This window comes from Serinus canaria, chromosome 3, assembly GCF_022539315.1.
Source record: "Serinus canaria isolate serCan28SL12 chromosome 3, serCan2020, whole genome shotgun sequence".
NCBI classification, from domain to species: domain Eukaryota; kingdom Metazoa; phylum Chordata; class Aves; order Passeriformes; family Fringillidae; genus Serinus; species Serinus canaria.
This window is the reverse complement of record NC_066316.1, coordinates 29,551,354-29,577,633: the sequence shown is the minus strand read 5'-3', so window position 1 is coordinate 29,577,633 and position 26,280 is coordinate 29,551,354. Positions and strand designations below refer to the sequence as shown.

The 26,280-nt window shown below is 42.8% G+C and overlaps 1 protein-coding gene across 3 annotated transcripts in view; it reads left to right on the top strand.

The window, feature by feature from the left end:
• Positions 1-26,280, top strand: part of DAAM2 (dishevelled associated activator of morphogenesis 2) — a 205,576-nt gene that overhangs the window by 9,866 nt on the left and 169,430 nt on the right. For 2 of the 3 annotated variants that reach the window (XM_018915542.3, XM_009091455.4), the window contains exon 1: positions 19,581-19,847. The gene's annotated coding sequence lies outside the window, so the exon portion shown is untranslated. Of the gene's footprint in view, positions 1-8,348; positions 8,473-19,580; positions 19,848-26,280 lie in introns of those variants that run through there. The other variant, XM_030235963.2, reaches the window with a different exon arrangement.

Here is a 26,280-nt window from a genome sequence, read left to right as displayed (position 1 = left end):
GAAAATCTCCATGTAGAATAAGATGCCACGCTGGATTTGTTTAGTAGCTCTGGGCTTCAGTTATCTCTGAACATCCCATGAAGCTTTAGGGGCACAGCAAATGTTGTACTGCTCCTAGGCAATTGCAGCCAGACTGGAGTTTGTTCAGCGGTCATTGTGGCTGGCTCTTAAAACACCAAGCTCACGTTTACATATTCACTGAGACACGGTAATCACCGCATTATACCAGCGTCTGTGTATCTGACACACCCAGTGATTTGTTTGCAGACTTTCCCACACCCTCGGAGTTGCTACTTCTTAGTTTGGGTCATTTTTACCATGTCTGTGTCAGGTGTCTCTTTCCCTCTAGATATTTTTGGGTGCAGCTGATTGTAGCAGGTTGAGAGGACAAGACAAGTCTGCCTTTTACAGCTCACCTGTGTTGCACCATTAGAGAGCATTAAAGTAATCAGGGCACTGGACTGATTATTGTAGTTGCCTTCCAACTGAGCTGTTCTAATTTTACTTCTATTCTCCTGCTTATGGAAGGTTTTTGTTGTTGTTATTAGACTTGGTTTGCTTTTTATTTAACTTTTTTTTTTTGTTGGTTTTTTTTTTAGAGTGTTGCTTCTACCCCATTGTTCATTCTTTTTGCCCTCCTTTCTTCATGCAGCAGAGTAATATAGCACTGAGGATCTGAGATGGGCATATCTAAACCTCAGCACACCGAACCACTGGGCCAACAGAGGCTTTTTATATTTTTATTGTCATTTGGTATCAGAACAAGGATTTTTTTAGACTTCTTCTTTAAATGGTCTTTCTGATGTGTCAGAAATCCGTGTGGTTATGTTTATCAGTATTTTATGGCTTTTATTGCCTTGTTTGACCTGTGTCAGTTACTGAAGGTTCTCTGCTGTAAAATGCCTCAGAGGTGACTAAGTGGCTCCTTGTCCTGCCTGCTTTGCTAATTGTGCTGAGCCAAGTAGTATCTGTTGGGTATGTAAGCATGGAGGGTGAGGAAGGGCTTTGTCATCTCAAGGAAACTAATGAGTTGTAGGTAAGAGCTATGATGCTGGTTTGGCCAATAATTACAGGCTGCAGACTTCCCAGGTCCCAAAAGCTAAGCAAACTCCATCTTGCTTAATACTTTGATGAAATACTGTAGGGTATATGAAGGAGTGCTGATAACTTAGAGGCACGTATCAATTTGGAATCAGGTCTAAGAACAAAATCTGGGGAATTTCATATTATGGGATATCAGAGTTTCTTGTCTGTGCTCCATAGTGCTTTTGAGCACTAAACTAGTAATCTGTGAGGAATAAAATACAACAGTTTATACTACCAGAAAGCATAACTTATAAAATAAAGTAACAGTTTTGGTCAGTGCTTTATTTGGTTCAGCAATATACATAGTTCTCAGATACTTATGATTAGAATGGGACACAGCCTAATATAACAGATTTTGATTTCTAGTTTCTTTTTGTCTTATGGTTGCTTTTTTCTGACTCAACACAGATTTTGAACAAACTATCCTCTTCCAAAAATTTTTAATCTAGATGGTCCCTTGGACTCCTCTGCTCTGTGTCTGTGAGTTGTATCCTACTGGTACAATTAGATGACAACATTTACAAAAATATTTCTTATCTGTTGATGTTTCAGTTTTTGTGTTAAAAATGTATGCAATTTATGATGCAACCCAAAACACCGCAGCTTTAACAGATTTTGGCTTTAGCCTGTAGGGCTTGGGTTTTTCTTCAGAACTGGTAAGCATACATATCACCAGTTGACTTCAAAAGAAATTGTGGGTGCAGAGGCATTCAGTCATTTGCCCAAGGTCACAGTGATGGTCAGGATCAGAGCTCCACAGGGCAATTCCTGGCTCCAAGTAAATAAACACACATGCCAGACTGGTAGAAACTTCTGAGCTGCGCAGGGATCTTGTGTAGCTGTACCTTTAGAAGCGGGTCTCGTCTTTCATGATCAGATTTAAGCAGCTACACTTTAATAATGATAATAGCTATTGCCTCCTGTGCAGTGACAGTAGCTACCAGTTGAGTAGGAGCTATTGTACACTACAGAAAGTGTCTTTTCAACTGTAATGATTGTTTTTGAAATATCACAGCTTGGGAATTGCTTGGAATGCTCTTTCTGTCTTGGCTTGACCTACCTGCTTGCCAAGTGAGCCAGCGCTTCATTTTTATCTCACTTACCATGACTGACCTTGCGCCAAAGACCAAAGATGTATATGAACAATGCAGCAAGTCCTGCTGGTTTTGGTGGTTATTTTGGTTTTTGTGGTTTTTTTTTGTTTTTTTTTTGGTTTTTTTTTTTTGTTTTTGTTTTTGTTTTTTTTTTTTGGAAGGGATTTTTTGGGTGTTTTTGGTTTTTTTCATATCCACTGCAGTAAGTTTAAGGTTTACTAGAAAATTTAACAGCTATAGAAAGCAGCATGTTGGAGTGCCATCACAGCATCATTCTTCCTTATAGTGTCACCTGAATTGGCTAGGGAGTTCTGACTGCACCTTTTCACAAAGTCCATGAGCTCTCATTAGCACACTCCAGTGATTGGGATGCAGCGTGCTGAGCAAAACCTCCACATACTTCAGGAATAATGTAATCTGGTTTTTTGTCTGAGGTCTAAACATGATTTATCTAATGGTGATTTAGAACTTAAATAGAAGCAAATCTGGAGAAGTGGGCTAAATATTTTTCTCATTTAGCTGAGTTCTCTAAACACTGGGGACTAAGAGCTTAGGCAGAACCTTCTAACACTGAGTGAGTCAGGCATGATTATCCCTCTTTTAGAGAGTACAGAGTCAGAGACATGAATTGGCTTGCCCATGCCCACACAGAAATGCACAGGTAATGTCAGCATTACAAGTTGGTTACTCAGAAGCACACAGATGTGCAACATGTATTGCACTTCTTCCCACCCTAAGAGCTGTAAAGACTGCTTGCAAGGTCACACTCTTATCTTAGTAACTTTTCTGAATATGGGTTTTCTCTTTCATTTTGATTTTCTTTTTAATATAAAAATAATCACAACTAAAGCAAAGTATTTCAACGTGCACATTTTCATCATCATTGAAAAAAATACAGTTCCTTGGATCTGAAAATATTTGTACCTGTAGAACTTTCTTTTATTGGCTCTTCTGGGTAAACAAGTACACACTGATGAAAAGTGGGAGAGAGCATATGAAAATTTTCAAAAGGGATTGAAGAAAATTTTCCTGGCCCTAGCAAAGCACAACACTGAAAATGAGAGAACAATCAATTTAAAGGAAACCAGTAAGTTCTAAAGGTTCAGAAAACTTCAGGTTGATGCTGATGCTGAGACTTGGGTTTCCTGTCTCTTGACAATTTACGAATACTTTTGTGTCCCCCTTGCTGTTGGGCATAACTGTGTCAACTTCCCTGTGTCCCAGAGTAGAATCTACAGGCCCTTTCCTTTAAAGCTTTTGGAATTTACATAACCCTGCAATTGTAGCAATGCAAAATGTGGCTCTGGTTACAATAACAAGGGCTTAGGGAACGCAGGGAGAGATTGTAGCAGCAAAGGCATAAAAGTAAAACAAAACAAAACTCTACATGCTGTTTTAATTTTCAGCAGCCACGTGAGAACTGTCCTGCAGTTCCCGGCTATAAATAAATCTCTGCCATCATAGGAAGACAAAAACCAAAACAGTTCACATTCCTTCCAAATTTTCTTAAGGTTATAAAAAATAAAGGAATGGTAAATATTTCAAAAGTCGAGTGTGTCTTTGCTAAGGAATGTCAAATTATTACTCAAGGGGGTTGATATTTGCGTTAAGTAAAGAAATTTGGCATTAAGCCTCTCTTTCCCTGCTCCATCTCTGCCAGCTCTTTTAAGAAAACCACTTACGACTGCATATAGAGAGTTTGCCAGGCAATGCTTCTTAGAACTCCATGCATTCACTAGTGTCAGCTGAGGCAGGAACTTCCTTTGAGATGAATGAGCATTACACAGAAGTATGACTGTTGCTTCTTGTCAGATGTTACATCTTAGTTCTTTTACATGGTGTGTTAGGAAGCCAGAGACAGGGATCACCTCATTGCATAGTGAAATGCTGTGGCACTGATAGATGTAGATGTGAATACAGAATCAAACAATGCTCATACCAAAAGTAATACTACAAGAAAAAGCAGGCCTGCTTGATAAGTAAGATTGGAGTTATTACATGTGGCCGAACAAAGATTTGGTCTCCTGTTCAAATCCAGTTTTTTTCATCAGAATGAAAAATTGTTACAATTGCAAATGTTGTAGGACAGGCTACCTCACTTTTAAACTCAGGGATGAGAGGATGTAATGCCATGTGTATTGCATGACTAAAGATAGCTCTTCAGGGAATATAAGGACAGACTGAATCATGAAATGGTAACAAGGACACAAATGCAGATAACCTTTAGCAGAGAGCCCTAGAGTAAACAGGCCCACATGAAGGTTTCTGTACATTAATAAGGTGAAAAGATTTTGTTGAAACTTCTTTCTCAGAAGGTAGTGATACCTTAAGTTTTAGCCAGTCTAAGGCAACAACCTTAGTTGTGTGGTGAAGTCCCAGGCAGTAAGACTGGAGACTATGAAGCAAATATCAACACCAGCAAACTGGGAAGGAATTGTGGTCTACAGGGTAACTGACTTAAATTGACCCTGAGCTGTGGTATTGATTTGACTGGGCATGAGGTCTCCCAGAACAGGATATATTTGAATTTCTGAGTGCTCCCTAAAAACCTTGGAAGGAAAGCTGCAGCAGAGGAGTCTGTTGTTGCTGTGAAATGGTTCTCCAATTATAGGATCTGTTTCACACTACCTCTTCTTGGTGATGGACACAAGACAGCTGAGAGCTTGTGGGAAATAAACCAGAACTTTGGTGGATGTCTGTTATAGATCAAAAAAATGAGAAAAAAAGACCTTCTTTGGACAACTGGAGGAGGCTCATGACCACCTCAATGTCTGCTGGAAGTCCACAGAGCACAGGAAATCCAGGAGGTTTTTGGAGTGATGACAACTTCCTATCACAGATAATTGGTTGAGCTGAAGAAAAGAGTCACTCTACTGGACCTGGCATTTACAAGCAAGGAAGAGCAGACTGGAGGTGTGAAAGTTAAGGGTAGTTTAGGCTTTAGTGACCATGGGATGGCAGAGTTAGGATCCTGAGAGGAGGGAGCAGTACAAAAAACCAGGATAATAACCTTAGAATTCAGGAGACCAGAGTGTGGCCTGATCAGGGACGTCCTTGAAAGAATTCCACCAGACTTGGCCCTGGCAAGAAGAGACGTCCATGAGAATCCAGTGATTCTCAAGGATCACCTCTTTTAAACTCAAGTTCATTGTGATGAGCAGGGAATGAAACGAAGGTGTCAGGAGGTATGTGTAGGTAAGCAAAGAGCTTCTAACTAAATATAAGAGGAATTTTACAAGAGGTGGGAGCATGGTCAGGTGACTTGGAAGGAATATAGAGTCAATATCTGAATGTGTGGGGATGGGATAAGGAAAACCAAGACCTACCTGGCCTTGAGTCTGCTAAGGGACATACAGGACAACAAAATGGGTGTCAAAAAGGAGAATGATTGAAAAAAAAGAAGAGGGAAAAAATAGACCCATTGTTGATTAGTCTGGGGAACCTGGTGGCAAAGGGCACGAAAAAGGCTGAGATGCTCAAGTCTTCTTCACTGTAATCTTCACTGGAAGAACTCACCTTGAGAAATTCTATGCCTGTCAGACCTCTCAGCTACAATGTATGGAGTAAAGAACACTCACCCTTGATTAATAAGAATTGGATTAGGGAATATTTAACTGAACTGTACAAATAAGTAAGTCCCTGGTACCTAATGGGAACTACCCAAAAATGCTGAGGGAGCTGTTTAATGTCAATGTGAAGCCACTTTGAAAGTGGCTTCACATAGACATTAGCTTTGAAAGGTTATAGCCACTGGGGGAGATTCCTGAGGACAGGAAGAAAGCAGTTGTTATTTTTATCTACAAGAGGGACAAGAAAGGTTGTCTAGACAGGGTGGGAAGCCTCATCTCAATCCCTAGAAAGGTGAAGGAATACACCATCCTAGGAACCAATTCCAAGCATATGAAGGACAAGAATATGACCAGAAGTACTCACCACAAATCCATAATGAGAAATCATTCCTGGCCATCCTAATAGTCTTCTGTGATGAGATAGGGAGAGACTGGTAGATGCTGTTTATCTTGACTTTAGTAAGGCTTTTGACACTTTTACATAATGTCCTTATTGACAAATTGATGAACTAAGGGCTAGATCAGTGATAAGTGACATGGCTTAGTAGCTAGCTGAGCTGCTGGGCTAGAAAGGTTGTGGTCAGCAGCAAGCAGATCAGCTGCAGGCCACACAAATAGATTATCCCAGGTTTAGTTCTGGGATACAAAACTGTTTAACATCTTCATTGATGGCCTGGGTGATGGGACTGAAGCAAGTTTGCTGACAACATAAAACTGGGAAGAAAATTGATATACCAGAAGGTTACACTGCTGTTTGGAGGCATCTCAATAGGAATCTCATGGAATTCAACACAGGAAAATACCAAGTCCTTTTCCTGAGCAGGAAAAGCCTAATGCATCAGTACAGGCTGAGGCCAACCACTTGGAAAACAGCCTTGTGCAAAAGGACCCAGAGTTCAGGTAGGCAACAATTTCAACATGAGTCTGAACTGTACCATTGGGGCAGACAACAGCCTTGGACAATGTTAAGAAAAACTGCCAGCAAGTCAAAACAAATGATCTTTTCTCTCTGCTCAACATCTGGAGTGTTATGTCCAGTTCTGGGCTTCTGCAGGGCAAGAAAGATATAGAGAGAGTGCAATAAAGGGCTGCAAAGACAGTTAAAGGACTGGTATATCTGACAATGGAGGAGAGAATGAGAGACCTGGGACCGCTTATCAATATATATGAATACTTGTTGATGTGGGGAGTAAAGACAATGGAGTCTGACCAGTGGCAGGATGAGAGTTGACAGGCACAAACTGAAACATAGGAAATTGCATTTAATCATAAGAAAAATAATTTAATGTGTGTGTGATCAAAACACTGAAACAAGTTGCTAAAAGACATTGTGGAGGCTCCATATGTGGAGATACTCAAAACCTGACTGGGTGGGGCTCCAGGCAACCTTCTCTAGTTGACTCCTCTTTTAGCCCAAGTTTTGGAGGAGATGATTGCCAGAGGTCTCATCCAGCCTTAACTGTTCTGTGCTCTGTGATACCTATCTTTTTTCTCATGGCTGAGTCAAAGCAACTCAAGGACTGTGATCAGAGCTGGCACTTACTATTTTGGTCCAGGTACTATTTGTGATGGACTGTCCCACATCTTCTTAAAATAAGTGACACCAGAGTAAAAATCAGGAATTGTGGTGGAAGTTTTTTGCAGGGTGGGGAATTTCTTCCTGTGCTGTATACAATTTGAGGTTGGGTAGAGGATTTCCCTCTCTTGGGATTCTAATGTGGTTTCTTTCACCAGTATCAAACACTTGCAGAAGGGTGGGGAGAAGAGAGAGAGACAGACAGGCCTGAATTTGGCTAATGTTGATAGATCTGGTTTAAAGTTGATACTGTTAATTCATGGGGTTGATAAGGGAAAAACAAAGCCCTGTTTTTCTGTTATCCCCCAAAGACTACAGTTTCTATGAATAACCTTAAGGCACACATGGAGAAATTGAAAATTCTAATGATGTTTCTCCTAAAACAGTTTAGCTAAATACCATGGGAAGCAAACAAGGAAAAGGTCGCCTTAAATGGTATTTCCTCAAGTGGCAGTAGAGCAGAATTTGTGGAATGTCCTGGAGCACACTCATTTGGCTTTAATAAAAACTAATGAAAAAACCCAACAACAAGAAAATTAGCTGAATGATAAAAGCAAATAATTCAAAACAGATTTCCTTATAAATCCTGGAAATCATCTGTTTAGAGCATCTGATAGAAAGAAGACAACACCAATAGTTCTGTACTATCTGAAAAACATCTTTTGTATGTTAATCAAACTATGTGCAGAAAAAAGGTGTTTCTTTTTTATCAATGAGCACTATACTCAAAGTTAATGTATAGAGTAACAAATCCATTTGTCCTTAGTGCAGTTGCAATCAGTGTTGAAGATATAGTGGAAAATGCAAGATATTCATATTGGGTTTGATTGTAGCATATATTAAGAGCACTGCTGAGTGCTTCAGTGAAGAAGACTAGTCCTACACTGAAAAATAAATAGACCATATAGGAACCTCTGTACATATTTCTTCTGTCATTTCATTTGAATGTGGAAAAACATTGGAGATGCCTTTTATATTGAAAGAAAGCTAAAAAGAACTATTTATATGAAATTGTTTCTCTAGACAACCATCTCTGCAATCAAAGCAGCTGAAAAGGGCTCTTCCTACACAGTGAGGACCTGAACTGAACAGAGACCTACAGAGAGAGAGAGAGAAGAGCGAGTCAGAAACTACACAGATCATCCAGGTTAGTACTGATTTGCATATGGGGAATGGAAGAGAAACAGAATACCAGGAAAAAAAATTAGCTATCATTTTGTTTTCTTAAACATGTATGATATGTCCTACATTCACCAGGCAAGAGGAATCTTCTGCATACTGCAAGGTGGTAAGATGGTGTTTCAAGTTTAGAGCAAAGTTACAGCAAACAGGGCCTCACAAACCCCAGTAATGGAAAAAACAAAGTGTGTTTAGAAGCAGCACATATCCTAATGGCATAAAAATTGTAACTTCCAATCCCATCTGTGTTTTTACCTCATCAACATTTCAGCAGAACAGAACTGGTATCAAGTGTTAGTCACACCATTACTCTGTCTGAGGGCCAACATATTAACTTGGTTTTCATTATAATTATAGTCTGAACTGGAGGCAGGGAGGGCAAGGGAGTGGCGAAAAAGAAGAGGGAAAGGAGAGGGGAGGAATGGGGCGACAGGGGAGGCGGCGGCCGGCAGGGAAGGAATGGAAGGACGGCAGGCCAGAAAAAGGCGGGCAGGACAGGGGAAGGGGACGGGCCGCAGGCAGGCAAGGACGGACGGGGACGGAAGGCCGCGAAGGGCAGGGCAGGGGAAGGGAAGGAAGGACGGAAGGGAACGGGAAAGTGCGAAGCCGGAAGGGAAGGAGGAAAAGGGAAGGGAAGGCAAGGGGCCGGGACAGGGTCAGGGGCAAGAGGCCGGGAAGGAAGGCGAAGGGCCGTGCAAGGGAAGGGACACGGAAGGGAAAGGGAAGGAAGGAACAGGGCGGAAGGGACGGAAGGGCAGGGAAGGGAAGGATCGGAAGGGAAGGGAAGGGAAGGGGGAAGGGAAGGCAGAAGGGAGAAGGGGGGGGGAAGGGAAAGGGCAAGAAGAAGGGAAGGGAAGGTTTCGAAGGACGTGTCGGGAGGTTTCGGGAAAGGTTGGTCGGGAAGTTTTCGGGAAGGAGGGAATAGGCGTCAGGGAAAGGGAAGGGACGGGAAGGTTTACGGGAAGGGAGGAGGGAAGGGAGGCAAGGGGACGGAAGGGAAGGGTAGGGAAGGGAAGGGAAGGCGAAGGGACAGGGTATAGGAATGGGGACAGTCGGAAGGGAAGAGGAAGGGAACGGACAGGGGAAGGGAAGGCGACAGCAGGAAGGGAACGGGGAAGGGAGGTTTCGGGAAAAGGGGAAGCGAAAGGGGAAGGGAAGGGAAGGGAGGAGGACGGGCAGCCGGCCGGCAGGGACTGAGGCAAGGGACGGCCAGGGGGGGCCGGCCGGACGGCGGAAGGCAGTCCGGAGGCACGGCAGGCAAGTGGAAGGGAAGGGCAAGGGCAGCGGTCGAAGGGACGGCAGTGCGGACGGTGACGAGAAGGGGCAGGGACAGGGACGGGAAGGGACGGGCCGGAAGGAAGGGAAGGCAGGGCGGGAAGGGAGAGCAGGACGGTGCCCGGAAGGGACGGCGACAGGGAAGGGACCGGCGGCGGGAAGGGCGTGCATGGACACTGCTACGGGGCAGGCAGGCCGGCCGGGACAGGACGGAGGTCGGCCGGACGGAAGGTTTCGGGAAGGCCGAAGGTTCGGGACGGAAGGGAAGGGAAGGACCGGGAAGGGAAGGGAAGGAAGGGAAGGGACGAGGAAGGGACGGGAAGGACGGGAGGGGAAGGAAGAGGGGGAAGGGAGGGCGGGACAGGAGGAAGGGAAGGGAAGAAGGGAAGGGAAGGGAAGGGGGGAAGGAAGGCAAGGGAGCGGAAGGTTTTGGGGCAAGGTTGGGAAGGGAAGGTTTGGGGAAGGTTTGGGAAGGGTTGGGGAAGGTTGGGAAGGGGGGGGAAGGTGTGCGGCCGGGAAGTGTTGTGGGGTGGTAAGGTTTGGGGGAAGGTCTGGGGAGTGGGGGAAGGTGCGGGAAGGTTGGGGACGGAAGGGAAAGGACCGGAGGGGGGGAGGGAAGGGCCGGGGACGGGAGGGGCAGGGCCCGCAGGGAAGGGAAGGGCACGGAAGGGAGGCGGCAGGGAGGGCGGAAGGGAAGGGACGGCAGGGAACGGACGGCGGAAGGCAGGAAGGGCCGGGGCAGGCCGGGCAAGGCCGACGGGCCGGGAAGGGAAGGGAAGGGGACGGGAGGCGGCAGGGAAGGCAGGCCGGAAGGCAAGGGACACGGGACGGGCAGGGCCGGTGCCGGGCAGGGAAGGGAAGGGACGCGACAGGGAAGGGAAGGGCCGGGCAGGGAAGGCAGCCGGGACGGAGCAGGCGTAGGGCAAGGCCGGGAAGGGACGGAAGGCCGGACGTGACGGCAGGGAAGGGAGGGGACGGAAGGGACGGAAGGGCAGGAGAAGGAGGGAGGAAGAGCCGTACGAGGGAGTGGGCTAGGGGGGAGGGAGGGGCGGGTGGGGCACAGGCAAGGGAAGGCAGGGGAACGGAAGGAGGAAGGACTGCAGGCAGGTTCGGCAGGAACGTAATGCCGTCCGGAGGCAGGGACAGTGCAGGCCGGAGGCAGGTAGGAAGGGCAGGCAGGAACGGTAGATGGCAGTACAGGGAAAGGGCAGGGAGAGGGCCACCTGGCCGGACGTGGAAGCAGGCGGCCGGAAGCAGGAAGGAGAGGACGCGCACCGGCGGGGGAAGATAGGGGAAGGACGGAAAAGGACAGGGGGCGGCGGAAGGAAGGAAGGCCGTCCGGAACGAGGACGGAACGGACGGACGTACGTGCTGGCAGCAGGACGGCGGACTTGCTAGGAACAGGAAGGAAGGAAGCAGGGACGGCCTGGACAGGCAGGGCCGGAAGGACGGCACGGCTGCCGGCGGAGGAAGTCCGGCGGCGAAGGACGGAAGAGCATGAACTACTGGCCTGACGTTCTTCCCGTGCCGCTATTCTTCCTCCGTCCTTCCTTCCTTCTTCCTTCCTTTCCCTTCCTTCCAGTCCTTCTTCCTTCCTTCCTTCCTTCTTACTGCCTTATGAAGACTTCAGTGTTTTGGTCTATTAAGAATTTGTGCATCCAATCTGTCTATGAAGCCTAATTACACCTAGTGTCTCATGATTTTCAGTATCCTTTTTATTTTTTTCTTGTAGACTTGCAGCAGTCCTTTACAGAGACAAAACAATGTGAAACCTTTTCTTCCCATGGTATTTGCACTTTATGTGAAGCAACGCTGTGAAGTCTCATGACCCAGTTCCCTACTGACAGCTCTGCAGCAGTATTTACATGAGTGCAATGTGAGTGTGGAGTGTGGCTGAGTTTGGAAGGTGCCTGATGTGAATGAGCAGGGCAGTGGTAAATCAGTGGTCAGGGCTCAAGCTCTGTCGTCCTTCTGATGAACTGAGCAGTAAGTTTCCTGTGGTTGTCTCCACAGGCATGACACTGTCTCTCTGTCAGTATCCTAAATAGTTTCCACAGGTGTTAGAACCTCACAGACACCAATACAAAAAAATACAAGTGCTAAATTCAGATTCTGTCATGTGAAAGAAAACATGATGTTTGGCTCACAGCTCTAGTTTTCTATATGTGTATGGTTATGTATTCAGAAGATACAGATTTGCTCCCCATAATTTTAAAACATTGTTATTTTACATCTTTGAAGTATTTCGAAGATCTGACTAATTAATTCCTGATTAGCTACATCCCTCTAGGTGACCAGGTTCTTCTCTGGCACGTGCAATGGTCCAGGAGCAAACAATGGTTTGAGGAGCCCAGTCTCTGTGCATGAACATCTTGCACAGAATCAGGGCCACTACTTAGTTAAATATGTGCTGCTCTGCTGGCATACACCAAGTTTCCTTCCAGCTCAGACTGCCAGGATGGAATTAAAGCTTGCAGAACCTGGGTGTGCCCCTCTTCACTCAACTGCTTCACAGAGAAAGAAATGTATTTTTTGTCTCCAGAGCAACTGTGCCTTCTGGTAAACACGCATGTACTACTTAGCACCTCACTGGAGCATGGGTGCTCCACATTCCCTGTAAAATGAACCATCTTGCCAAGTACAACAAAGACAGTTTTCTTCTCTCTTGCCCTCACCCTCACAGTCAAGAAGATTTCCAAGAAAGCAAGTCAGCATCCTTTGCCTAGAAGTAAGGAGCCACCTTTCCGTAGGAACATTGTCCCATTTCCAGGACTCCTAAGCATACAGGAATTCCTGTAAAGAGGATCAAGTATCCTTCAGGAAAGTGTGTGTCACAAAGTAGGACAGATTTCATGTGATGAAAATTATGTTTAAGAAAAATCAGGGCAGTTTAAGAGTGGTGTAATAGAGGGAGGGCAAAAAACCCCAAAGCAAAACAAACAAACAAACAAACAAACAAACAACCCAGTGCTAGACTAAAACACCAAAGCCCCCAAAGCCAAAATAAAGGGCTTGGCTATCAAATACTGAAACTAAATGTCATTTGCAATTAGTTGCTATAATAAGGTCAACTGCCTTCCTAACTGATTTCTGCTTCTTACTAGGGGATCAGTGCTGCTGATTAGTTTGCATGTAAACTTCCAAGAATATGAGTAATCAGAGTTTAGCAAGACACACCAACCGAAACTAATTCTTCTAGGTCTTCTGCAAAGAATACACAGTAAACAGATGTTGTCTCCTGCACAGCATCACTGACAGAACCAGGTCTTTTTGCTCCACCTACTTTTTTCCACTGAGATGCTACAAAGCACTTAAAAGCATGCTGAACTGGGTATATTGAAATAATTCCTTTCAAAGGAAGTGATTTTTCTTGGTAGACTAGGAGCAGTAGGACAGCTCAGTCACCAATTCTGCAAAACGGAGGATATTTAGCTGGAGTTCCCTGCCTGCTGAGCAGCTGTTTGCAGGATCCAATAGTAGCCAAGTATCATTTTAAAAATCCCAAGGCTGTTCTATTGGCACAAGGGTCCTTAACATGCCTCTGTCAGCTTATAGACCACAGAGTTACAAGGGCAGTTTAAAAGCTGACATTACTGTTTCACTTTGGTTTTGTGTCAACCAGTAGTCAACCAGAGTAAAAAATCTGGCCTAGCTCCTGTATCAGAATAAGAAGGGGAAATAGCCTTTCTCTTTTTTCTCTTTTCTTTTGATAGATCCCGCTTTGATTTTTCCTGGAAGTCACTGAGATCTCTCTCTTCATAGCTGGAGACTGACTTTACTTCTGATTGTATTAGTAACCTTTTCTTGGTTGGAACAAGACATGTAGATCTAGACCATTGCTAATTAAATGATGGTCAGTACAGCATCAGGTATTTCCTAATCACTTCCAAAACTTAAAAATGTCCCCAAGCCCCTCTGCTCTATGCAGCTAAACAAGTCCATGTGCATATATTAGGGGAATAAAAATGAAAACAACCCCTGATCATTCAGAGCCCAAACTCTATTAGTGGAAGTTTATGCTGCAGTGCAGCTTAATCAGCTTGGATTCTTTTTCAAAAAGGCAAAAAAATCCTTCAAATGAAAAACACTGAAGTATGTCATTAAGCAGATCATTATTGGAACAGCTGCCTAGGGACAAGCTCACGCCAGCCGCCTTAGTTCACGTATTTAGTAAAATGTAGACAAAAACATATTCATAATAATATTTGTGATACAGATCACCTGCCTGCATATTGCATCTTTCTGTAGGGTAACCATTCAGTAGAACAGAGATTTTTAAAATAAAAATTATTCCTCTGGAAGATGGGAAAATATATGCAGAATAGAAGGAAGCAATCAAAAATGATGGGGAAGGCAGAGGAAGATTGCAATTAGAGGGCACAAATCAGTGCCCTCTAATTTGCTAAATGAAATTCAGCTGAACAACTGTTTTTCTAAAGCTCTGGTCTGTGCAAGATATCATGAAGAAGTTCAAAATGGTCATAAGGTGTTAGGTGTGAACACAATACAAATTTCTTCCAGGGAGGAAAATGAAGCCATGATGAAGTTGCTGACTGCAAATATTTACAGTTGTCAGGGACTGGTAACTACCTTTAATTGCCTACAGATGATCAAAGTTTTAGTGGCAGGAAATTTAATCTAATTCTGGCTGATTCTGACTCTCTTGCCTTCAGGGATGTGGTTTGAGTTGGGCTGTTATCTGAAAATGGAGGTTCACTTTGAAGATGGTTTGAGATATACCAAGCAAAACTACAGGGAAAACAAGAAACAACTCCTGTAAAAGTTTCATATTTTTTTTCTTTTTACTTCTAGTTGAGGTAAAGACGACTCACTTTGTAAAAGCTCCTAAGCTTCTTCTTTTTGAAGAGAAAATGCCTTTCCTCTTTCCATAGCTGTTAACCAAGATGCAGCAAATACTGATGGTTTTTTTCTTTCTCTTTCTTCCTTTCTTCCTTTCTTTCCTTTCTTCCTTTCTCTCTTTCTTTTCTCTCTCTCTTTCTTTCTCTCTTTCTCTCTTTCTCTCTCTCTCTTTCTCTCTTTCTTTTCTCTCTCTCTTTCTCTCTTTTTCTTTCTCTCTCTCTTTCCTTCTTTCTTTTTCTTTCTTTTCTCCTCTCTCTCTTTCTCCTTCTCTCTCTTTCTCTTTCTCTTTCTATTTTTCATGTTCCCCTGCCAGCACACAACTTATGCAAACCACTAACTACATCTTAACCAGTACAGGGGCAAGTATTTAACAGGTTTGAGAAGCCAATAAAATACAAGGAGCTGTATACAACACAGGAAAAACACAGGGAAAAGAATGAAAATTGAAATGGGCTGTCTCCAGGAAGGTCCACCAGCATCTTACTATGATGGATACAGATTTGAGTGCAGTTTTAGTTGACTTAAATGTTGCGGTGTGGGCCATTTTATGAAAGGGAAACCCAGTCTTTTCATTTAAGAACAATTTCTAGAAGTAGCTTCATAACTAGTACATTGATTTCAGGCATTTTCAAGAAATTATCTTCCTATTGAATGCCATAGCTTCCATTAATTATGCAACTCTTACAGATCTGATAAGGTTTAGTTCCCAGGAACAAATTTATTTATATATTCCTAACAATTTTTTTTTAATTGAGAAAATAAACTCACCAAAAATAAACACTTGTGCTGGGTTTGCAGTGGCATCTTACAAAACCATATTCTTCCACAGTGTAACGAATGCTGCAAGAAAATAACATGAGCAATAAATCAGATGCAAGCTAACCCTGTCACAGTTCCCCTCAAACATCTGCCTGAATATACTCATGTGTAAATGCATACATGCATGCACAAATGTGTACATACATTATGGTTCATCAAGTGCAAAAAAGCTCTTGTGTGCATTACAAGTTATACATTTTAAATAATAAGGAATGTTATTTCAGATGAGCTTTGTCCAGATCTTTACTTTTTAAAAGTTCAAGGCAGGTTCTCAAAGTGATGTATCAACAAGACTGTGATGATATCAAGTGATGATATCAACATTAAAGATGTTGGTTAGGTTAGGATTGAAAAACTTTAATCTAAAAAGCATAAATATATATATATATGTACATGAATCCCTGAATTGAAGTGTCCTTATTCGTCTGGCAGTCAGTGACGGTGGAATCCATCCTTTAGATCAGATGGTGTGGTTTCAGACTAAAGTTAAAATTAATTTTAGGGGGATTATATAAGCTAAACAAATATACATGCATTTCTGTTGTATTGATTATACATGCCTCATTTCAGCCCCTCAGCAACAGGGGACAGAATTTTGTGTGGTTCATTGGTAAGTGACAATAGCGACGGCTCCATCACCACGTTAAATCCAACGTCAGTGTATAGCAGTAATACTGCTCTGTATTTCAGACTCAAAAGGTGGTGGGGCACTTCAGAGACTGCAGAGAAGATGGGAGGCTAGCAGAGTGCTGTTAGTCCTGTACCCTGTGGTGACTGAGCTGCTGACCCTGTGGCTGCACGGGGTGGTGGTGTCAGGCAAGGCACGCAGCCAAGCGCACAGAGCCGTGGTGTTTACTCTCACTGTCAGATGGAGCAGGCAGCCTGGCACTGGGTCCCCTCTCACAATGGACACTTTTGTTGTTAGATTAATATACCCGTGTCCTTTTGTTTTGATGAGGGATCTAACAAACACTTCATATCTACAGAGGTGGAGCGACATCTCAGAGAAGCTTTTGCTTCTGTCTTCTGAAAGGAATACAGTTTTGAGCAGCAAACTATTTGATTTTCTATGTCCCTTTCCCCCTTTCACTCCTAGCTGTTGTGGGCCCTTATACACAAATGATACTACAGCTTTTTTTTGGTTTTGACCTTGGTCTTCAGCACCTAAAAATTCTTGTGAAAATAGGTGATTTCTTTGATAGTTTTAAACCTAAATTCAGAAGGAGCTGCCTTTGTAGGTGCGTTTGTGTTGCCTTGCAAAGTAGACATGTGATACCCTGTTCAGCGAGACAAACACACCTTTTTCTTTTTTGGCACCTTTGGGAGGACTTTTGGTTTTGCTGTCCCCTATAAGCTAAGACACCAAAATATCTCCTATTAAATGTTACTTCTTGAGCAAGGGGAATGCTCTACTGAATCAAACATTTCTGCAAACTGCAACACTTCAGTTTCCTCTGAGGTATCTCAGGTTCAGTATTTAATAATAAAAAACTAGATTTACCATAAACTTCTATTCCAAGCTGTTACTAATGCAAGTATCGAATTATGTAACACCAGAGTTTAATGTACCTCGTTGTAATTGAGTAAACAGAGTCACAGAAAGAATCAGTTATTACCTAGTTTCATTTACTGGTGACTAAATATTGAAGCATGCATCAGAATTCAAATTCTATGTCCTTGTTTAATATACCACACATTTCTCCTACAGCCAGTAATAGAAAACAGGAGTTGTGCTGCAGCCATGAGACAATGCTCTCTCAATGGAACATCCAGATGCTGCGGTGAGAGGGGGCCAGCTTTCACATGGGATTATGAGGAGAGTAAGGAGCAACATATGTAAGGAACTGCAGATATTCCTTTTTTATCTTAACATTTATGGTGATGAGATCATTCTTCCAGTGGCACAAGCCTGTTTCCTGCTGGCACTTTCTGGTGTTTTGCACGTTCTTGTTTCATGTGTGTGGAGCAGCATCACTTTAGCTTTGCCCCAGCCCCCAGTTTCTCTCCATCATTGCTATCTTTACCTTTCAATTTCCCATCCACTGCAGCACCTTACCCTGCTGTCTTGTAGACAGACACTGCCTGCTTTGAACATATCAGAATGACCTCAGCTACAGCACCAAATGGATGACCAGCTTGGTCTTAAAGATGGGTGTTTCATTAACTTTTAACTAATGGACAAGGACCATTTATCTTTGCTACATTGTACCATAACAAATGTTTAGTGTGGACCTGGGAGCAGGGAGATAACCTTGGTAATATGAGCGTGCCTAACCCCTGTGCCCTGCCTGCTGCTGCAGGTTAGTTTCTAGGCCTGGATAGAAGCCTAGAAACTCCAGAGTCTCCAAAACCTTTGCTGTAGAAAGAAGAGGGATGCAAGAGAAGGAACCGGTTAATCATTCCCAGGTCTCCTTTCAGGCTTTCTTTCCTCTTCCAATGAGAAACTGAGAAGTTAAGAGGTGAGGAGAGGGGACGAAGGCAGTTAAATGGAGCTCAAAAGGTGGAGATCAGCTACAGAAGTATGTGGCATAAAGAACAGGGAAAGAGGGAGTAAATGGGGAAGGACTTAGAAGAAGAGATAAAAAAAGTGGTAGCTAGAGATGTGAGCAGCAAGTGAGGATTAATAGACCAATGGGAATGTGTGAACAGAGGGGAGGACTGATGGAATTTAAGATCTGTTCTACCATGCATCACATGTAGTTTGCATATGTAAATAATATAAAACTTTCTCAGGCTTTATGCTGAGAAAGGCAGGAGCGTAGTACAGCTCATACTAGAGGAACTCTGATGGGTCCCTGTGGTTTCATAGAAGGCTCATAGTGCTGAGTATTGTAATTTAGTCATGTGGCCAAATGGCTACTTTGCTTACAGGGCAGAAGGCATACATGCCAGTAGTTAGCGGGTACCTACTGAGCCTGTTTCTGATGGCCCATTATCATTTAAATGGTTGCATTCAATTTTTGGTTTGTACCCATGCTCTTCTCCATAGGACCAAAGAAACAGAAAGACATCGTGGCTTGCAAGCAGTTTTGTACCTGTTCTGTATTTATTGTGCATTGTTTTAAGTGAAGGCAGAGAGGACAGTACAGTGGTGACTTGGCCTCATCTTGTTTGGTTTGGCCTGCAAGTTTGAAGGCAGCATTTTCCCCCTGTAACTTGTTTTCTCTGGATATGTCATTAAAGATACACATATCTGTGTGTGTATATATATATGTCTTTGCCTTGTGATATTTGTTGATTGGTATTGTCATCATGAGAGTTCAGTTATTGCAACAAAAATGAATGTCTTACACATACAAAGAGCAAACCATATATTTCCATGAGTAAAAAAAAAAAAAAAAAAGAGAGAGATTTTGCAGATGTTGTTACTATCTCTGAATTCCAGTGTTTCTGTTTAACAGAGAATGCGGTTTCTTTCACTGCAGACAGCAACACACACGAGGCAGACAACTTCCCAACATTAATCTAGCTATTAAAATCAGATACAGTTAAAAGTGAAGTCAGAAATCAGCAAACATGGTAGAAACAGTGTTTTACACGGGATTAAAGCTATCTGGAGAATGAATGGAGAGGAAAAACTAGGAAATGAGGGCTTTTTATTCAGTTAAATCATATCCTCTCCATTACAGGGAATAAAATCTCTTAAGGTCACACTGAGCTGAGTGCCAGGGGAAATCCCTCATTCCCGCTGCAGACCATGGTTTGGGGACAGCGTGCCGCAGTGGAAGTCACGGAGCAGCAGGCTGGCGAGGTCGCGCTGCTCCCCGCGGTGGTTCCAGCCGCAGCCGGGACCCTGCGCCCGCTGCCCAGGGACCCGCGGGGACCCCGCCGCCTCTGCCGCGCCGCCCTTGCGGAGAGCGCGACGGGAGCCAAGGTTAAAGCCCGCCACACCTGAGAGCCTCGAGCGCACAGCCGCGTGGAAGAGCGCTCCTGTTCCCGAGGCATGCAGGAAAGCGTCTCTCTCCCACGGCGATGGTCACGGCGGGGTGAGCCCCGCTGGCTGCCCCGGCGCTGCCGCCCGCAGCGCCCCCGAGCAGCCGCGGCGGCTCCGGGGCCGGGCGCTCCCGCCAGGCCGGCGCGGGGCCCTTTAAGAAAGCGCAGCACAGTAGCAGGGGCCGGCCCTGCCTCCCGCAGCCCGAAGCGCTGGAGCGGCGCTGGGGAATGGGAAGCAGTTCCTGGTCCGGGTCCGAGAGAGCGCACATAGCAGCAGCAGCAGCAGCAGCCGCCGCTGCAGTAGGAGCAGCAGGCACTCCAGCTCCGCTCGCTCAGCAGCATCCAGCGTGGGGATCAGCGCTCTGCCCGGTTCTCTGACACGGGATGGACGTTCCTGAGCGCTGAGCTCAGCCGCTGTAAAAAGCAAGTAGGAAAATATACATCTGGATGAAATTGGTAAGTCAAACTAGAGTCACATCCTCTTCCTTGGACTGCAGTTTTCCAGTTTCTCAATTTGTAATGTTCTTTGCAAGCTTTTTTTTTTTTTTTTTTCTTTTACTTTTAAGCAGAGCAGCTGGGAGAACATGGAGGCAAAATAAAAGTGTAAAAAAACTTTGTCGATTTGTCAGTGTTTGTGCTCCTATTTATGAAATCCTTTTTCCATATAGAAGCTTTGCTGCAGGAGTGAGGAAGGAGAAACCAGCAAGTGCTGTTATATGTCGGGGGACAGAAAGCTAGTAAGAGTTGTAATTGGCTTTTCCTTAGGACATGATTAAAGATCTCAAAAAAGAAAAAACAAACAAACAAAAAAAGCCAACAAAACAAACCCCAACTTTCAAGAAACTTGAAATGGCTTGTCATTTATTTTTCCAGGGTAAACACAAGTCTCTTGTTGAAGTCTTAAACGCGCTGAGATTTGTACAGCAAGCAGAAGTAACTTTTAAAAACTGTGCTGTCAGTGTAAATCTGGATGCCAAAGCATTGCCGGGCGAGTGTTGTATGTATTTGTTTAAATTTAAGTAACTACATGGTCAGCCCTGGGAGGGCAGAGGCAGAGATGCCACTTCCCCCGTGGCGGACAGAGGGCGCTGTTGCTGCACCCGGCATCAGCCTCCCTGAAACGGGGAGCTGCTGAAAATCCAAGGGGAAAATCGACTGGAGGCGAGATGTTTTAAACCATTAAACCAGCAATTGTTCACACGAGCGCAAAGCTATAGTACATGCCATCCAGTTGGAGCAGCCAATGTTTTAAATTTTCATTCCCTTAAGTTTTGGGGACAGTTTTTTGTTTGATTGTGTTGTACGAGATGATCTGAATTACAAAGAGAAATTTATTAGAGCCTGGTTACGACCTTATTATCTCTTCTGGAGTGTGTTGTGAAGTCATCACAACAAGAAGGGAAGGGAAAGTGTGGAATCTCTGGACAGAAATGTTACTTCAGTAGTGGTGTGGAAGTTGAAGAAGAACTGTCACTCAGTGTTGATTAGAGTTGCAGGCTGGAATTGGACATTTGACATGGGAACATATCCTTTGTATCCAGTACAGATGTACAGCAGAGGTTAGAGATCTACAAGTGACTAAGACTGTAGACCCTAATGACTGAATGGCATATTGTCAAGTAGTTTGGGGAAAGGGGAAGGGTCATGTCCAGGTGTAAAGCTTTCCTCATAGAAATCCCAATACCGCTACAGGAGCCTGACAGTTGTGCCATATTTCACCCATATAAACAAAGAGTTAGAAAATGCAGCAATAATCTGTTTACACCTTTGTGTGTGTATACTTGCTTATGTGTCACCTGGGGTGTAAAATATTCCTCTTTGTGGAGTAGGAATTTGGGTTTACTTAAATCAAAGGCTTTGAAAGAAATTAAGATATTATTTTAACTAATGCAGCTGTCTTGTGAGTAGAGAAGGACCAGAGCTGTCAATTTCCCCTCTGATCCAGCCTCTGTTAGAACTTGGTGTTTCTATTGTGACTCAGGGCTTTGGTTATGCCTTGAACAAGACTTTTCTGTCTGACTGTGTTCATGTTAGTTACAAATCACTTGCAGTGGAGTGGAAAGATTTGCAGGTTTTGAGTCCTTAATGTGAGACATGCTGGGCAAAGCAGATTAAAAGAACTGAATGACCATATGGAACTCAGTCAATCTGACTACATATTATTATGCCTCATTGAGAAATGTAGAGTTCTACTACCTCTGCTGAATCAGTGGAGTATGTGAAGAGAAGACAACTTTCTTACCTGCAAGAGAGGGTAAAACACTTACTGTGTGGTGGTGTATCTGTGTGATGTTAGTAGCTTTTCAAGGAAAAAAACAGCCATTTCTTTATGCTCCTTATGCTTTATTAGACATCCAGGTATGAATGACCTGTAAAAATGACTTACTGGATCAGAGGAAAGATTTCCCTCTTCAGTTGCTCTCTGAACTAGCAGGCATTAGTCAGGTGTCTGTCTGACTACTGCCTCAGTAGCTTATTGAGGAATCTCTTTCACTTGCCTTCAAGCAGATTGCAATTGCATTGGGAAGGATAGGGCTATCAGACACTGAGGCACATTTGAACCTAGCAGATGCCTGCCTTTGTAGGAGGCTAATTTAGGCATTCCAAGTGTCTCCTCCACCATTGCTGATGTTCAGCTAAGCTCTTAAAAGTTGCGTCTCCCCACTCTTTGTCTGCATCATGTTTCATATGGTAGCTGTAGTTGTTTAATTCTCCTAATAGCCTATGTTTCAAATGAAAATCTTTTCTTCACAAATGGAGAAGATAGTGTGATGTGCCACAACTGACTTTTACTGTGTTGTTTGGAAATTCACTCTAATATTTGTTTTGTTTTGCTTAGAGTTACTTTGTACCTGGGAGTCAACACTGTAAGTCTATGCAGTTAACTCCTGCAGAGTTCCCAAAACATCAGCTTAATATGACATATGCTTGTGATATTTAAAATGTAAAGGATCCTCCACCTGCATTTATGCTAAATTAAAGAAAAGGATCTTCCTTGAATAGCTTTTCTCATTAGAGACCATTAATCTTTTTACCAGCCAGTCGATACTTAGCATGCTGGCAGTGCTATAAATTCTGTGACTGCCATTGGAGCACTTGTCTACTACTTGCTTACAGTGACAGTAACTCTGCTAAGTGAATTTAGCCAGAGCAAGACTCATGATTACTCAACAAATTACTCTCAGCTTGATTTCTAATATAATGTTCATGTCATTGTTTCTCAGACCTTCAGGTTAATTAATCTTTGAGCATCTCATAATAGTTTACTTGATGAAGCCTACTGCAAAATCCTTTCTCTTAGAATGTTTCCAGCCTTATGAAGTGCTGGATGTTACCACAGGTTATGAAGGCTTGTTGGTGCTCAAACAGCTGTGGTGAATTTGGCCTTGTTCTTTGTTGCAGATAAAGCCTCTTTCTGCTTTACATAACAGAACTAGGATCCCAACTTAAAACCCCAGTTTCATATCAAAGACTGACTGTGCTGGTAACATAGTAACTTGCTCTTTTCTTCAATAAGAGATTTTGTAGTTTTTTCATACTGAACAGTGTTAGGTGTGGTTTTATGTCTGATTTATTTGTCTGTCTACCTTTTGGAATGCCACATTTTCCATTACACGTGGGACAAGTTTATCTGTGTAAGTGGAGACCTCTCAAGATGTTGTCCTGTGCAAGATCAAATCATGTTAGCTTGCACAGGATATGAAGGAAAGTAAATAAGATTTAATAGCTCTGAAGGTGGATATGGAAAGAAATTAATGCAGGAATGTGTTCCCCAAAGCATATTTTCAGTGAAGTAGATACCTCTGTGTAGCTAGTCCTGACTATCCCAGGGAGACTACACCAGATCTGTCAATAATCGTGTGGATAAGCATCCTCCAAAGAACTAATTTATTTTCATCTTCACATATGTACATCTGTCATTTTGTGTCTGAGACAATTGATGACTGAGATTTTCCTTTTATTATATGTAATTCCAAAGTTCTTTTCTTCTTCACCAGATTTATTGGAATCCTTGAAAATTTCAATCGCTCTTTAATTTCCATCTGTTGTTGAGAGTATTATTTCTTAAATGTAAAAATAATAAACAAGAGGTCTTTAAATTTTTTTAGACACTCTACCACTTTAATTGTGCTTTCAAAAACATGGTAGTGACTGAAAGTATCATTAAATTATCACATTTAAATACTGCGCTGACCTTGCCAGCCAGTAAATCAAGTAGTGGCGAAATCCCTTTTGTTCTTTTGCTACACCCTGAAACCTGTGAAATCATCTTCTGAGCATTTGGCAAAAGTATGTATCAAGCTGATGTGTTTTGTAGCATGAAATGAGGAAAAGAGGTAGGAATTTCTAGCTTTTTAGGGACCAAATAAGGTATTGCTGAGATTTCTCTCTCCTTTTACAAATTCAAGAGACCATGGATTGTAAAGGTTCCATATGAGAAGAAAAAATCAAGGTGGCAGCTGTCAGTGCTGTTGTTTAGTAAGGGCTGCACTTCTCAGTGCCTTCATTGGAAAGAAGGTACTGAGAAGTTTTATGCTCTGGGCTGTTCTTTACCATCTTGTCAAATGGTCCCTTTGGGGAGGGAATGGGGTGGGATGTGACATGGAACTGATTCCCAGTGCAGCTTCTGACTTTTGAAATGGAGCAGAGGTTAAAGGCAGTTCTGAAGTCATCTGCATCACTTCTAGTTTCCTGCTGTCACACATTGTTCCATTTGAGAAATGTGACATGGTGAGAAAGGTATATGGGCAGAAGGAGCATCAAACAATGAAATCTCTTTCATGCCACGTTGTGTATAATGTAATATCCAGGGCAGTAGGAAGGCTAATGGCACTCTTTGCAGCTGCCCTTCCTAGTTCTTTTCTCTTGGGCTTTTTTCTTTTTTTCTCACCTGGGTGTTTTGTCCTTTAGCCAATATGATGTGTTGTGCAGGTCTAGCTCTGCAGCCTCTTTCTGGGTGTGTATCAAGATGTATCTGTAACTTTACCTACATCTCTTTATTAACTGGCATGACCATATACTTCTGTTTATTTTGAAATCCATGGAAAGTACATGAAGAAACACTGTAATTTTATTTCTCCAAGAGAATCTTTTCCAGCAGCTGATGAAATCCAAGCTCATGCCAGATGAAAAGCTCTTGTGTTATCATTTGCAGTTAATTAAAAAAAATAAACGCCAAATCCCTTACAGCAGTGGGTTTATAAGTACTGTGTTTGTGTGCATGTATGTGCATGCCCACACCAGTGCTTCACTCTCAGGTGCCTTTGACAGCAGTGGAAATTATCATATACTTTTAGGTTCAGGACTTGTTGCAGTGTTACAGAGGTGGATGGAGGAGTTTGTTTGTTTTAGCACATCTTACAGTAGCTGAAACAGACCCAAAATAAAGTAAAAGCTTTAGTGTTTGCCTTAAGATGGCAACATTTTTGTTGTCTTTTTTTTCCTAAGAAAACATGCTAAAGGCTCAATTTTTATCTTTTGGTAGGCAAGCAAAATATTTTTTCTGGCAATTTGATACTTTATTAAAATGAACACATACTTGATTAAATGTGCCAAATTTGTGTGTGCTAAAAGGCAGGAAGCTGGGTTTGCTGGAATAGAAAGGTGCACTGGCAGCTGGGGCTGAGCTACCTCTTGGCACCCTATATGTCTATTAAGTAAAGATCCCAGAAGCTGAAGGATTATTATCTTCAAAAAATCTTGGACAACTTCACTGGTGAGTTAGATTTTTTTTTTTCTTTGCTTTTAAGAAGGTAAAATTAATTTTTTGGGTGAAAGCTGTTAAACTGACAAATTTTCTTTGTTCAGTCACAGAGTAAGTGAACCATGGCTTGAGTCACCATGGCTTGAACCATGGCTGAGTCACCTTCCCCAGTGCTGCTCCCTAGTTGTGTGTTTTGGGTCAGTCAGTGGATCAAACCCGACATTTAACATTGAGCATCTTTCTGTTCAACTTTTTTTTTTCCTTTTTTTTTTTTCTTTTTTGTTTTTTAATTTTTGGCTAGCATTGTCATATTTCTGACAATGAGCTGACTATTTAGATTTTGAGATGGCTTCTTCTTGAATCTCATTAGGTTTTGCTGACAGAAGACCTTGTGGATCATTTTGTTTCAAGCGACAAACTTACTCACTTATCAGGACAGCCTTGATCAATTCATTTCACATGAGCAGTAATCAAATGGGAATGGTTTTAGGTCATCATCCAGATTGGATTCAGCCTAGTGACCTGGTAGAAGGACATATTGTATTCCATTACCAGCCCTGTGAATCATTCAATCTCCCAACTGAATGTGGTTTTTCAGTACTCCACTTGCATTACACAAGCCTTGTGTTTTTAGGCTCTGTGTTCTTTTCCTGATTCAGAGGCCCTTTGGAAAGTTTCATGTGGGCTTTTGCATTAAGCTCATCTAGAAATCAAAGCCTCTGAATTACAGATGGTTTCTTTCAGGATGGGACAGAGGAACTGTATGTGACACTGGCACAGGGTTTGTTGTAATACCTGCAATGAGGTGTAGTAACTGTAGTGTAGACTAAACCTTTTGGCAGGATATTGTGTTTTTAAAAAAGAGATACTGTTTTATATATTATGCAAACTTTATATATTTATGTTTGTATATATGTCTGCCTCCCCTTTTCCCTGAGATTTAAACAATGAATTTCTTTTAATCATATTCTCTAGGAAAAAATTAAATTTCTGTCTATGGAGAACTTGATCATTAAAGTATATATTTATACTGGAAGCTGTTTTTCACTTTTTGTGCTGGTTATTTTTTAATGGCACACTACTCAGGTTATAGAGTGAAACTTGGCCAGGTACTTCCAACTTCCTGTTTCTTGTTCACTTCCCTAACAGTTCTTTCATCGTCTAATACTATAAGCATTTTGCTTG